Here is a 12,949-nt window from a genome sequence, read left to right as displayed (position 1 = left end):
ATGAAAACATATAGTATTCATTTCAATCTTTTTCTTTTGTAAAATATAATTGAAAGCTAAAAACTTGTCTGATATTATGTCACTATATGCCAAAAGTTTGAATACGTTTTATTATCATTCAATTCACCTACATATAAGCTTTCTTTATGATGTCTTCTGTGACCCAAACATTTTTGAAGTGTTTAACTTAATTTCTTAATATTTTGGGATTATTCAGTATACATTCAATTTTGCTAAATACTCCTCCTTCACTTTAAAAAATGTGTATTCTTTAGATGTTGGATACAGGGTTCTATATATGTCTATTAAGTCAATGTGGTGTGTTCTAAAGAAGAAATGTTAAAATCTTCAACTTTGATATTTCCTTTTTTAAAGACTTCCTTGTTTTTACGTCATAAATTTGGAAGTTATATGATTAGGTAAATGTGTATTTAATTTGCTGTGCCTTCCTGAAAGATTGATCATTTTATTATTACGAATTGTCTCTCTTAATCTTTTCTAATACCTCGTGGTTTTAAATCTATTTTGTCTAGTAGGAATACAGCCAGAGATTCTTCATTGTTGTTGGTGATAGAATTGTATAGTACATTATGTTTTATAATTCTATTTTTAAACTATCTGTGTCCTAAGATTTAAAGCATGTGTTTAAATTGTGCTAAAGCCAGCATATAATTGGGTTTTGTTATTGTCATTTAGATTAACAATCTTTACTATTTAATTGGAGTATACAGAGGATCCTGTGTTTGCTTCACAGATTTAGAATTTTCATTTTCTATTGTATATGAATCTCTGCTAAAATTGCCACATTTACACTCATTTTATTTGTCTTTTCCTCATTTGTCTTGAGTATGCTAATAATAATTATATTAAACTCTTCATCCTCCAACACCAGTATCTGGATTGTCTGTGAGTCTGTTTGTATGATTCATGTTTTGTTTTTTATATTATTGGTCAAATTTCTGTACTACTTCATATATCTATTAATTTTTCATTATTTGCTCCAAAATATTTTAAAAGAACCATTGGATGCTGCACAGATTGGGCTAAGTTTTTAGTTGTGTTGCAGTTTTAAAAAGATTCACATTCTTTCTGGTATATTTGTGGGGTGTGGCCATTCCGGGTTTTGATTAAAACTCTGGCTGATCTCTTTCTCCTCAGTGCTGAAAAACTACAACTTAACTACATAACTATCAGCTTAACTCTTTAGTCTTCTTTCCTACGCAAATTGTAGCACGTGTATCAAGGGGGAGACTGACTGTGTATTTGTAGTGGTCTTCCATTCTCTTGTACAACTCTTCTCCTATGCATTGTGGGGATGTGGGATATTTTACTCTCCTTTTAAAAAACCTCTTACCTATACCCCAGTCTCCGTTTTCTTCAGCACATGTCCTGTGGGGAAAACTTACTGTCTGGAGTTCCTTTAGTTTCCCATGTCTCAGGTCAGCCTCATGAGATAAGAAATAGCTTTGTTGGATCCTGTTGTCTTCTGTTAGAGGACGTCTACTAGGGCTTAGCTTGAGCCTCACCCATGCACCAAATTAATTAAGGTCTACAGGATGAAAGCAGCCAGTGATTATCAGCTATATAAGGGTCTCCCTTGCCTGAGATTTTGGTTTATCACATTCTTCTTGTTTCCACAGATCTCTAATATCTCTAAAATATGAATTTTCAAAATGTATCTATTTCTTTCTAATAATTGAACTAGGAAAATTGGTTTTCTGTTACTACATGTTACTTAGATATGGAAATATTTTCTATTTATAGAATTTTTGTTAACCCTCTTACTTTGTTTTATATGTTTGTTATATATGTTGGTAATCCAAACTCTAGAAAAATATATAGGAAATGAAATCATACTCTATTACACTGTTTTTGTTTGCTTTGCTCAGCTTTGTTAGTGAAAAAAATCATATTTATACATATAGTTGTAGCACATTTTTAAATTTAGGATTCCATTTTGTACATTTACCAAAATTTTAATATATTCTATTGATGATGAAAATGTAAAGAATTTCATAGTTAAGCTAATGTGGAATTTTACTTTTTTTTTTTTTTTTTTTTTTTTTTTTTTTTTTTTTTTTTTGAGACAGAGTCTTGCTCTGTCGCCCAGGCTGGGGTGCAGTGGCCGGATCTCAGCTCACTGCAAGCTCCGCCTCCCGGGTTTAGACCATTCTCCTGCCTCAGCCTCCCGAGTAGCTGGGACTACAGGCGCCCGCCACCTCGCCCGGCTAGTTTTTTGTATTTTTTAGTAGAGACGGGGTTTCACCGTGTTAGCCAGGATGGTCTCGATCTCCTGACCTCGTGATCTGCCCGTCTCGGCCTCCCAAAGTGCTGGGATTACAGGCTTGAGCCACCGCGCCCGGCCTAATGTGGAATTTTAAATCAGCCAGGCTGCCTTCTTTCTTGTTGTTTTGCTATGTATCATTTTTATTACCAAAAATATCTCATGGCTTCAGATGATTTCTGAGGATTCAGCCATTAGATCCACATTCTGGACAGCACGAAAGGTGGAAAGAAGGAGGCAGGCACACCCTTTTAAAGACATTTTCTAGAAGCTGTTCACATTGTTTTCACTTGTTCCCAATGGTCAAAATTGAATCATTTGGTCACATCCAGATACATGGGAGGCTGGGATATGCAATTTTCATTTTAGGGAGTCATATGTTTAGGTAAAACTTGAGCCTATTTTTATAGAAAATGTGAGAGTGGCCATAAGGAGACAACTATTGGTTTCTACCACATTAGTAACAAACAATCTATAACAATGTTTCTGTATATCATTTATGGTTAGTTTGTGTTTTCTAAGACCGGTTTTAAATTTACAAAGAAAAATCTGACATTTGCTGCTGAGAAACTATTATGTTCATATTGATTAAAGTATAATATATAGAGTTACTAAAATATCAGCAATGTATGTGTTTTAGGTATTTTTGTTGTTGTTGTTGTCATGGTATATTATTTTTGGTGGCTGCCTTTGTGATGATAATAGTATATAAATGTGCTGCTAAAAACAAAACATTTTTTTGACAAGGCGAAAGTAAATTCTGAAGAAAATAAATAATAGGAAATTCCAATATTTATTTTCCACCAATAGTATCTGACATTTAAGAAACTGTATACTGTGAAGAAAAAAAACATGCAGAGTAATCACATTCATGATTTATAATATTTTAAAAATAGCATTTTGTTGGGATTCTGAGATGTAAGACTATATCCATTTTTTTTAAAAAAGTCATACTAATTATATATTGCATTTTAAATCATAATTTCAGTTACTTGACAGTTTGGATTTCACTAAGATGTCAATTACTCTAAATCATAGTGTTTACACTCTACTTTTAGTGTAGAATAAATGTGTTTAGTATTACTGTCCTTTTGATAATTATGGGTCATAAAAGATTAAATTAACTTCTGGGTATTTATAATTCTGTGGAAGCATAAGAATTTTTAAAATGGCCTTTCAGTCACTCAGAATGTGGTGGCATTAATATACTATATACACGTCCAAGGAAATCAGGAGGATAACAGTAAAATAAATAATTGAAAGCAAACTACATTTGAGATTGATTTGAAGCACATTTTCAATTACTATTGCAGACCAGGTGTAAGCTGTTACCATTAAGTCATAAAGACAGCTGGTTGCAATGTGCAGCTCTTGGGATCAGAAGGAGGAGACAGGTGAGATAAATGCTTATCTATCAGTTGTCTGCCTTCCTTCTCTAGCACTGTTGGTTTGGATAGAAAGTAAAAACCCAGGCAAGGCAAGCCAATTTAACTCTATGCAGTCTGCTATAAGACAGGTATTGGAGGATGATGTTGCTCTTGCCAAGGTGGACATTATAATTCTCATTTCTTCTGTGTATTCTTAGTCAATTGAAATTGGAAGTGATTATTAGTTCTGGAAGAATATAAAAATCAAGGATGAATCACAGAATCATGAGAGAATGAGAAACATCTGCCAACAATAAAAATGAAAAGAATTGATTAAAATGTAAAAAAGGGCTGAGGATGTGAGGTTCAGCAGGAGTGTTTTTGGAATAGGAGCCTGCAGTCTGATGCGAGTTGTTTAATGAGGTTAATGCAGTAGAAAGGAGCAGGGCTAAGTATGTGCAGACACTCTTCTAATAAAGTAATGCACATGAATTAAACAATTTAATTCTTATCAAATGCTATGAGCTAGGCATGATTACATCACCCCATTTTACAGATAAGAAAGCCAAATCACGGAGAAATTAAGTAATTTATTCAAGGTCAAACAGGTAGTAATTGGTAGATCCAGTTGAATATAGATATTCTGGTTACAGAATCTGCAGTCTTTACTGCCTCTTTAATGAAAGAATTAAAGGCAGATACCAGAGAAGCTGGGGTTGTATTTTAATGTAAAAGAGCATGGTTTGCTTTGTTTCCTATGAGAACCAGGAACAGAACTAGCTGAGGCATCTACTAGGGGGATGATTTAACTGTCAGTAGTTGGAGAGTTGGAACACTGCAGGCAGATTGTGGAAGGGAAGAAGAAGTGACAACAAGATTAGGGCAGGAAAATCTGAAGTCCAGGGACAATTTGGATGAGGCCACGGAGTAGAGCAAAAAAGAAAGTACCTTCCTCATGCAGTGGATCAAAAATAAGTATTGGCCTTTCATTTGTCAGGATTTTCATACCTTCAGAAGGTATGGAGGAACCAGTAAAGGATTGTTAGAGGGAGCCCAAATAACAAAGAAGGAATGTTATTAGATAGACAATGTAAGTTCTTTTTTCTCCTAAAGGATTAAAATGTTACTTGAACACTCATCTAAGGAACGGATTGATAACCAGGTTCAGCAAAAGACCACAGACCTCCTTACATCCTGCTGCATTGCTAAAGCAAATGTAACTTGGAGTAACTTGTCAATGTCATGACTGAATTCTTCCCACAGAGGATACGATGTGGCTGATTCCAGTTTTGAAATTCAAGGGCTCTCCCATGAAGCCACCTAATAAGTGCAACTGGGAAAAAGGTAGCAGTAGACCAGTATCATTCACTGTAGACATCTAATGTTTGGAGGAGGTGACAGCGTAGCAGAGTGGAAAAGCACAGCCGTTTTGGAATCTTAAAGTTATAGTTTCTTTATGTGGTTAGTGCCTTTGCTATTTTTTATTTTCTTTGATATTGAGGACTCTTAAATTCTCAGAATCTGTTTTTATTTCCCATAAAATCTAGAGAAAAGTGTCAATTTGATAGTGTTGTTTTGAGTGGTCTATAACATGCTGTGTGTAAACTTTCTGCACAGAGACTGACTCCATCATTATGGATCTTTTCGAATTGCCTTTGAAATTGTTGCGACAATTTCAGCTTGCAAACATTTCTGATACATGTTATGTTCTGACTTATAGTAATGATTAGCAAAGCTCATGAAGAAAAGTGAAGTAGTGTATAATTTATTTTGCTTGTGGTACAGACCAAGCTGTTCTAACTCAAGGGGTTGTATGCACTGCCCAGGGCAGGTGGGTGATTAAATCAGGGACTGAGCATCCTCTAGGATATGCCCTTGGCCTTGGCCACACCAGTGGATGAAGATAGCATTTCACCATCATGCCATGGCCCTGCCTGTGGACAAGAAGAAAGTGATCTGGAAGATGCAAACCTCTCTTCTGCTCTCATTCCATGATCCGGGACTGAGTCACAAGACTGAAACAACAAGAGTAGTATGGACCAGCTGGGGAGCCAGGAACTCAGGAGAAAGCCTGACTTCTTAAAAGATGACATTGTACAAGCTATGACGATGGGATGAACAAACTGCAATGGGAACATGGACGAAGCAGCAACTAAGTCCACATTTTGAAGTAAGGAATATCTTTTCTCAGCCCTCATCTTTCCTGATTTCTATTAGAATTTCACAATAATGATAAGATAAAAATATATTTTCCTTTTATTGAGTCCTGTGAAAATGTGCTTTTCTTTGTGAAATTTAAAATACCCGTGCTATTCTTGATATTTTTAAAAAATCTCACTCCCTACATGATATGATTTGGCTATGTCTCCACCCGCATCGCACCTTGAGTTGTAACAATCCCCACCTGTCGAAGGTGGGGCCAGGTGGAGGTTATTGAATCAATGGGTGGGGGAGGGGAGCTGCAATTCCTCCATACTGTTCTCCTGGTAGTGAATAAGTCTCACGAGATCTGATGGTTCTATAAATGAGAGTTCGCCTGCACACACTTTCTTGCCTGCTGCCCTGTAAGATTCGTCTTGCTTCCCCTTCATCGTCCACCATGAGCGTGAGGCCTTCCAAGCCATGTGGAACTGTGAGTCAATTAAACATCTTTCCTCTTTAAGTTACCCAGTCTTGGGTATGTCTTTACTGGCACCATGAAAACAGATGAATACACTACATTTTGATGTTTCCTCAGGGTATGGTCTTGGGTCTGGGATGCTGGAATAATTATAATGGTAGAAGTGTGTTTTTTAAGTCATTTAATTGAATTAAGTGAGACTTACTTGAATATACCACCTCCCTCATTTCTTCATTTAAAAATGGTAATTAAATAAAAGCAGAGGTTTGAAATTAATAGAATTAAAGATGAAAAGGAAGAGAGTGATGAAGTGGGTAGCCTTAAGCCCTGGGGGAAACAAAGAAGCTGACTTGATGCTATGAAAATAGAGGAGCTGAATTGAGAAGAGGGGGAAGTCAGGTTGCTACCGTGTGTTTCAAAATGGAGTTCTGGCCAGGTGCAGTGGCTTATATCTGTAATCCCAGTACTTTGGGAGGCCAAAGTGGGCAGATCACCTGAGGTCAGAAGTTCGAGACCATACTGGCTAATATAGTGAAACCCTATCTCTACTAAGAATTATACATATATATGTCATGCGCGTCCGTGTGAAGAGACCGCCAAACAGGCTTTGTGTGAGCAATAAAGCTTTTTAATCATCTGGGTGCAGGCGAGCTGAGTCCAAAAAGAGAGTCAGCGAAGGGGGATAAGGGTGGGGCCGTTTTATAGGATTTGGGTAGGTAAAGGAAAATTACAGTCAAAGGGGGGTTGTTCTCTGGTGGGCAGGAGTGGGGGTCACAAGGTGCTCAGTGGGGGAGCTTTTTGAGTCAGGATGAGCCAGGAAAAGGAATTTCACAAGATAATATCATCGCTTAAGGAAAGGACTGACCATTTTCACTTCTTTTGTGGTGCAATGTCATCAGTTAAGGTGAGGCAGGGCATTTGCACTTCTTTTGTGATTCTTCAGTTACTTCAGGCCATCTGGATGTATAAGTGCAAGTCACAGGGGATGCAATGGCTTGGCTTGGGCTCAGAGGCCTGACTATATATATATATACACACACACACACACACACACACACACACACACAAATTAGCCAGGCATGGTGGCCTCTGCTTGTAGTCCCAGTTACTTGGGAGGCTGAGGCAGGAGAACTGCTTGAACCCAAGAGGTGGAGGCCGAGATCATGCCATTACACTCCAGCTTGGACAACAGAGAGGCACTTGGTCTCAAAAAAAAAAAAAAAAAAAAAACAAAAAGGAGTTTCCTGGATATATGTCCAGTGGAATAACCTCTCTAAATGGCAACACTTACTAGAGTCCTCTTTTAGAACCTTCGGAGTTCCTGCCTTCCTGCCTCCCAACTCTGACCGACCGTGGCTAACAGGAGCTAAGACTGTTAAATTAATAGAGGTTATTCTTTTTTTCCCAGTTGAACCGTCAAGGTGTTTTGTGTGTCTTGGTTCCTAATTCCACCAAGAAACTATCAGTACTACATGTAAGAAATGTTAAAGGACACCAAGTGTCAGCCCCAAGAATGTGTGAGTGCTAGAGGTGGAAAGATGAATAGATAAGTGGTGTTCATAGTCTAGCGGGGTGGACAAACAGTGAAAGCAAATTCTCATGCCAGATGTTCATTTAAGCCACTTTAAGTAACGTATCAAGTGATGGAGCAATGGTTTGCATGGGGGGCGGGGGAGGAAGAGCACACTCAGATGCTGTTGGTGGAAGTGGTGAAACGATGGAATTCCGGGCCCTTACCCACTCCGGCCCCCCTCCCACATCTTTCCATGAGTTTAATCACAGCATACTTTTGACCAGTTTGCATATGCAAATTTTCCATTGAGTTCGTTTGAATTCTTCGGCCAGAATTCAATAGGTAATAAAAAAGGAAGATCCCATTGTTCAAGAATATTTACTATATATACACGGCTTGAGTGCTTCAGTAGAATTCAATAGGCAATAAAAATGAAAAATCTCATTGTTCCAAGATCACACAACTAACTATAAGAAGCTATTGATCCTACCTAGGTGTTATGAATGTAAATCATGAAAATTTTTCTTGGCTAATTCTGTATTTTCACAAAAATATTCATGATCATGAAAAACAATATATTTTCATGATTACAAAAAATATCTAATGACTAAATATGAATGCAAAATACCAGCCAACTTTCCCAGAAAAAGAACTAAATACTGAATCACTAATCTTGTACTAACTGAATCATTAATCTTCTACTAAGACTTCTTTGTGATATTTCAGTTTTCTGGGAAAGACTTTTACTAATATACTCTCATAGTAAAATAGAGTATTAACACATTGTCCTAAAAATCCATATTGCAGATTTGCCTCTCATATTGCATGGTGTAATAACCACATTTTTAAAGTCAGAAATATTACTGCAATAGCCAGAAACTCCAGACCAATCTGGAAAACTTAGACTTCATCTCTACAAAATTAAAAACATTAGCTAGGTGTGGTGGAACTTGCCTGCAGTCCTAGCTACTTGGGAGGCTGTGGCGGGAGAATCTCTGAAGCTCAGGAGTTCAAAGTTGCCGTGACGTTTGGTCATGCCACTGTACTGTAGCCTGGGTGACAAAGTGAGACCTTGTCTCTATAAAAAAAATAAAAAAAAAATACTGCAATAATAATTATGGATGCTAATTTTTAAAGTATACTCTTTTTGTTTCTCTTTCTTTTTTTTTTTTTGACACGAAGTCTCGCTCTGTTTCCAGGCTGGAGTGCAGTGGTGCTATCTTGACTCACTGCAACCTTTGCCTCCCGGGTTCAAGAGATTCTCCTGCCTCAGCCTCCTGAATAGATGGGATTACAGGCGCCTGCCACCATGCCCAGCTAATTTTTGTATTTGTAGTAGAGATGGGGGTTTCACCATGTTGGCCAGGATGGTCTCGATCTCTTGACCTCAGGATCCGTCTGCTTCAGCCTCCCCAAAGTGCTGGGATTACAGGCGTGACTCACTGCACCCAGCCTCTTTTTTTCTATTACTTTTTTTTCTTGAGAATAGATGGGCTCATTGGTTCATTTAATGTACACACTATGAGACAATACAATACATTGTCCATGTCTAGAGTGCCCCTTAAATGTGTAGGTGATGCTGTCACAGTCAAAACCAGTTAAACACATTAGAGGCAGACACAACAGAAAGGTCATTGGCTTTGCATCTACAGATCCATATTTGTCCATGTTGCTAGGCAATGGAAGAAAACCACAGTCCCAAAGCTCTTTTCCCCACATCCATTATTAAAACATAAAACAAAACCAAGTATTTGCAGTGATGTCATTTTACATAACCATTTTTGAAATGTTGTTAAACTCAAATACCTATCTTAGACAATAAAAAATTACCCCACTTATCAAGTGTGAGGTTTTGCTTCATATTATCATTGTGCAACAATTTCGGATCTTTTATTTATTATAATTACTATATTTAGAACATAAAATGATTCCTTTAAAAGTCCTGAATATTACTCTATAGTCTCTTGGTATTTGCAGATTTACTATTTGGGGCTTCAGGTTTTCATGAGTGATATTGTTTATTGTCCATTATCTATATTCATAAGTGTTTTGAGGCACGTATTTGAGAGTGAACTTAGCTGCCCACCAGGCGTACTCATTACATGTGCCTGATTTCTGTCTACACAGGTGCTCTTTCTTCTGAACCTAAAAACAAACAAACAAACAAAAAACCCAAAGCAGAAAAAAAAAAAAAACCCGCCTTTGTTTCTTTGTTAAAATTATCCCCCTCAACACATACACATAATTCCAGCTCCAGTGGTGGGAAAAGTAATGCAATTTAGCTTAAACCATTTCTAAAAACAAAAGCCCTGGGTGATGGTCTGTCTTTGAGATTGTGGGTTTTCTGAAAGTCTTCAGGAAGCACCTGCCGCTAATGTCAATTATTTCCTTTTGACATTATGTGTGATTCGTTTGGATGTCTGTCTGTAGGGAATAATATATCTGACTGATTTTTTTTTTTTTTTTTAAATGAAAGCTACAAATGTGTATTTTCTGTCTGTTGTGAAGCTGCCTTCTTCTGGAACTCTTTGCAGTATGTTTGTTTTAGGCCTTTTCCAACCTTCTGCCTGTGCCTAGGTTGGGATCTCTCCTGCCTTGTGTTTCCTTTACACTCACTACATCCTCGAGTGAACACCGTCATACAGTGTTAGTGTTATAACGGCATATTGGCCTCTCCCAGACCACATATTCCAACATGGCACAGCCCTCACCTGCATGCTGCTTGTGACATTCCAGGGATTCTCACAGTGCCTGGAATACAGCAGGGACTTTAGCAACACTGTACTGAAGCAAGCTGAAGGGGAGGCCTGCCCCTCCACACCTGTGGGCATTTCTCGTTAGTTGGAAGGAGAGACTTGAGAAAAGAAATGACACACAGAGACAAAGTATAGAGAAAGAAAAAGTGGGCCCAGGGGACCGGCCCTCAGCATACAGAGGACCCGCGCCTGCACCGGTCTCTGAGTTCCCTCAGTATTTATTGATCATTATCTTGACCATCTCGGAAAAGGGGAAGTGGCAGGATAATAGGATCATAGTAGAGAGAGGGTCAGCAGTAAGACATGTGAATAAAGATCTCTGTGACATGAATACGTTTAAGGAAAAGTCCTGTACCTTGATGTGCATATGCAAACACCTCCATAGACCTTTTTAGTGCATAAAGAGCAGCATTGCCGCCAGCACGTCCCACCTTCAGCCCTAAGGCGGTTTTCTCCTTTCTCAGTAAATAGAACATATGATCCGGTTTTACACTGAGATGTTCCATTGCCCAGGGACGGGGAGGAGACAGATGCTTTTCTCTATTTCAACTGCCAAGAAGCCTTCTTTCCTCTTATATTAATCCTCCTCAGCACAGACCCTTCATGGGTGTCAGCCTGGGGGACGATCAGGTCTTTCCCTTCCCACGAGGCTATATTTCAGACTATCACATGGGGAGAAACCTTGGACAATACCTAGCTTTCCTAGGTAGAGGTCCCTGTGACCCAACCTTCCGCATAGTATGTGTCCCTGGGTACTTGAGATTAAGAGAATGGTGATTACTTTTAACCAGCAAGCTGCCTTCAGGCACTTGTTTAACAAAGCACACCCTGCACAGCCCCAAATCCATTAAACCTTGAGTCACCACAGCACATGTCTCTTGCAAGGACAAGGTTGGGGGTAGGGTTACAGATGAACAGCATCTCAAATGCAGAACAAAATGGAGTCTCTTATGTCTACTTCTTTCTATATAGACAGAGTAACAGTCTGATCTCTCTTTTCCCCACACAATCATAGACAGTTAAAAGCATGAATTCTGGAGCCACATTGATTGGATTGGAGTCCAGGATTTAATGCTTGTAAACTGTGAAAGCCTTCAGAACCTCCACATAGGACCCCAAGGCTTAACTGCAGCTTGACTCCAGGGAGCACGATTTATATAACCCAAAAGGTAAATGGTCAACACTAGAGTCTCCATTACTGATGATCTTGGCAGGTTATTTAGTCTCCACAGGTCTTGATATTCTCATTTTTTAAATAAGAGTAATTATTTTTACTTCCAATGGCTATGAAGATTAAGAGCTAATATATATCAAGTGCTTAGAACACTGCCTTTTTTGGAGTATGCGCTCAATGCTATTAAATGTTTTTCTGTTTTTGTATTATTTTTATTAAATGAGATGTGAAGCAGTCACAACTGTTGCCTAGCATTCCATTCAATGGATAAACCACTTTTTAAATTCTCCAAGTAATCATTAGGTTTTGTTTATTTTTTACCTTTCTAGTTATTGCCAAAGTAAGGGAGAAAACATTATAACATGTCTCCATGATCACATGCTCAGTCTCCAGGACAGAGCCCTAGAAGTAGAATTTGTAGGTCTAAAGATAGGCACTTTAAAAATCTTACCAGAAGGAGACTAATTGCTGTCTGGGGTGTTTGTATCAACTTATACTGACCAATGTACTACTGGTGTATATTTTCCCATTCCTCAAATCTTCATTAACACTTTATTTGATTTTTGCCAAGCCGATAGATGTAAAATATTTTACTGTTCCTTTAGTAGTTTTCTACAGCAGCCATAACAAATTACCACACATTTAGTGGCTTAAAATAACAATCATTTCTACATTCCAGCATGGGCGACAGAGCAAGACTCTGTCTTGGAAAAAAAGAAAGAAAGAAAAAATAACAAGCATTTATTTTCTATAGCTCTGTAGGGCAGAAGTCTGGGTATAATGTGTTGCTCAGCTGGGTCCTGCATTCAGAATCATAGAAGGGCAAAATGGAGGCATTTACAGGTTTCTTTCTTTCTGGAAGCTCATTCAGGTTATTGGTTGAATTCAAATTCTTTCTGCTGGCAGCCAGTGACAGTCTTTGCTACTAGAAGTTGTCTGTAATTCTTCTCATTCTTTCCATGTGGCTCACCTCTAGCAATGGAGGTTCAAGGCCCTCTCACACTTTGAACTTCTCAAGCTTTACTTATCTTCTTTCTATCATTCTAGCTGGAGAAAGTTCTCTGGTTTTAAGGTCTTGTTTATTAAGGTTGGACATACCTGTATAATCCAGGCTATAATCTCCCTGTCTTGAGGTACAAAATCTCAATCACATCTGCAAAATCATTTTTTCTATGTAGGGTAACATACTCACAATTTCCAGGGATTAGGACCTGGGCATCTTCAGGGGTCTGTTC

Source organism: Macaca nemestrina, chromosome 6, assembly GCF_043159975.1.
Source record: "Macaca nemestrina isolate mMacNem1 chromosome 6, mMacNem.hap1, whole genome shotgun sequence".
Lineage (NCBI taxonomy): Eukaryota > Metazoa > Chordata > Mammalia > Primates > Cercopithecidae > Macaca > Macaca nemestrina.
The sequence above is the reverse complement of the archived record's forward strand: the minus strand, read 5'-3'. Positions refer to the sequence as shown.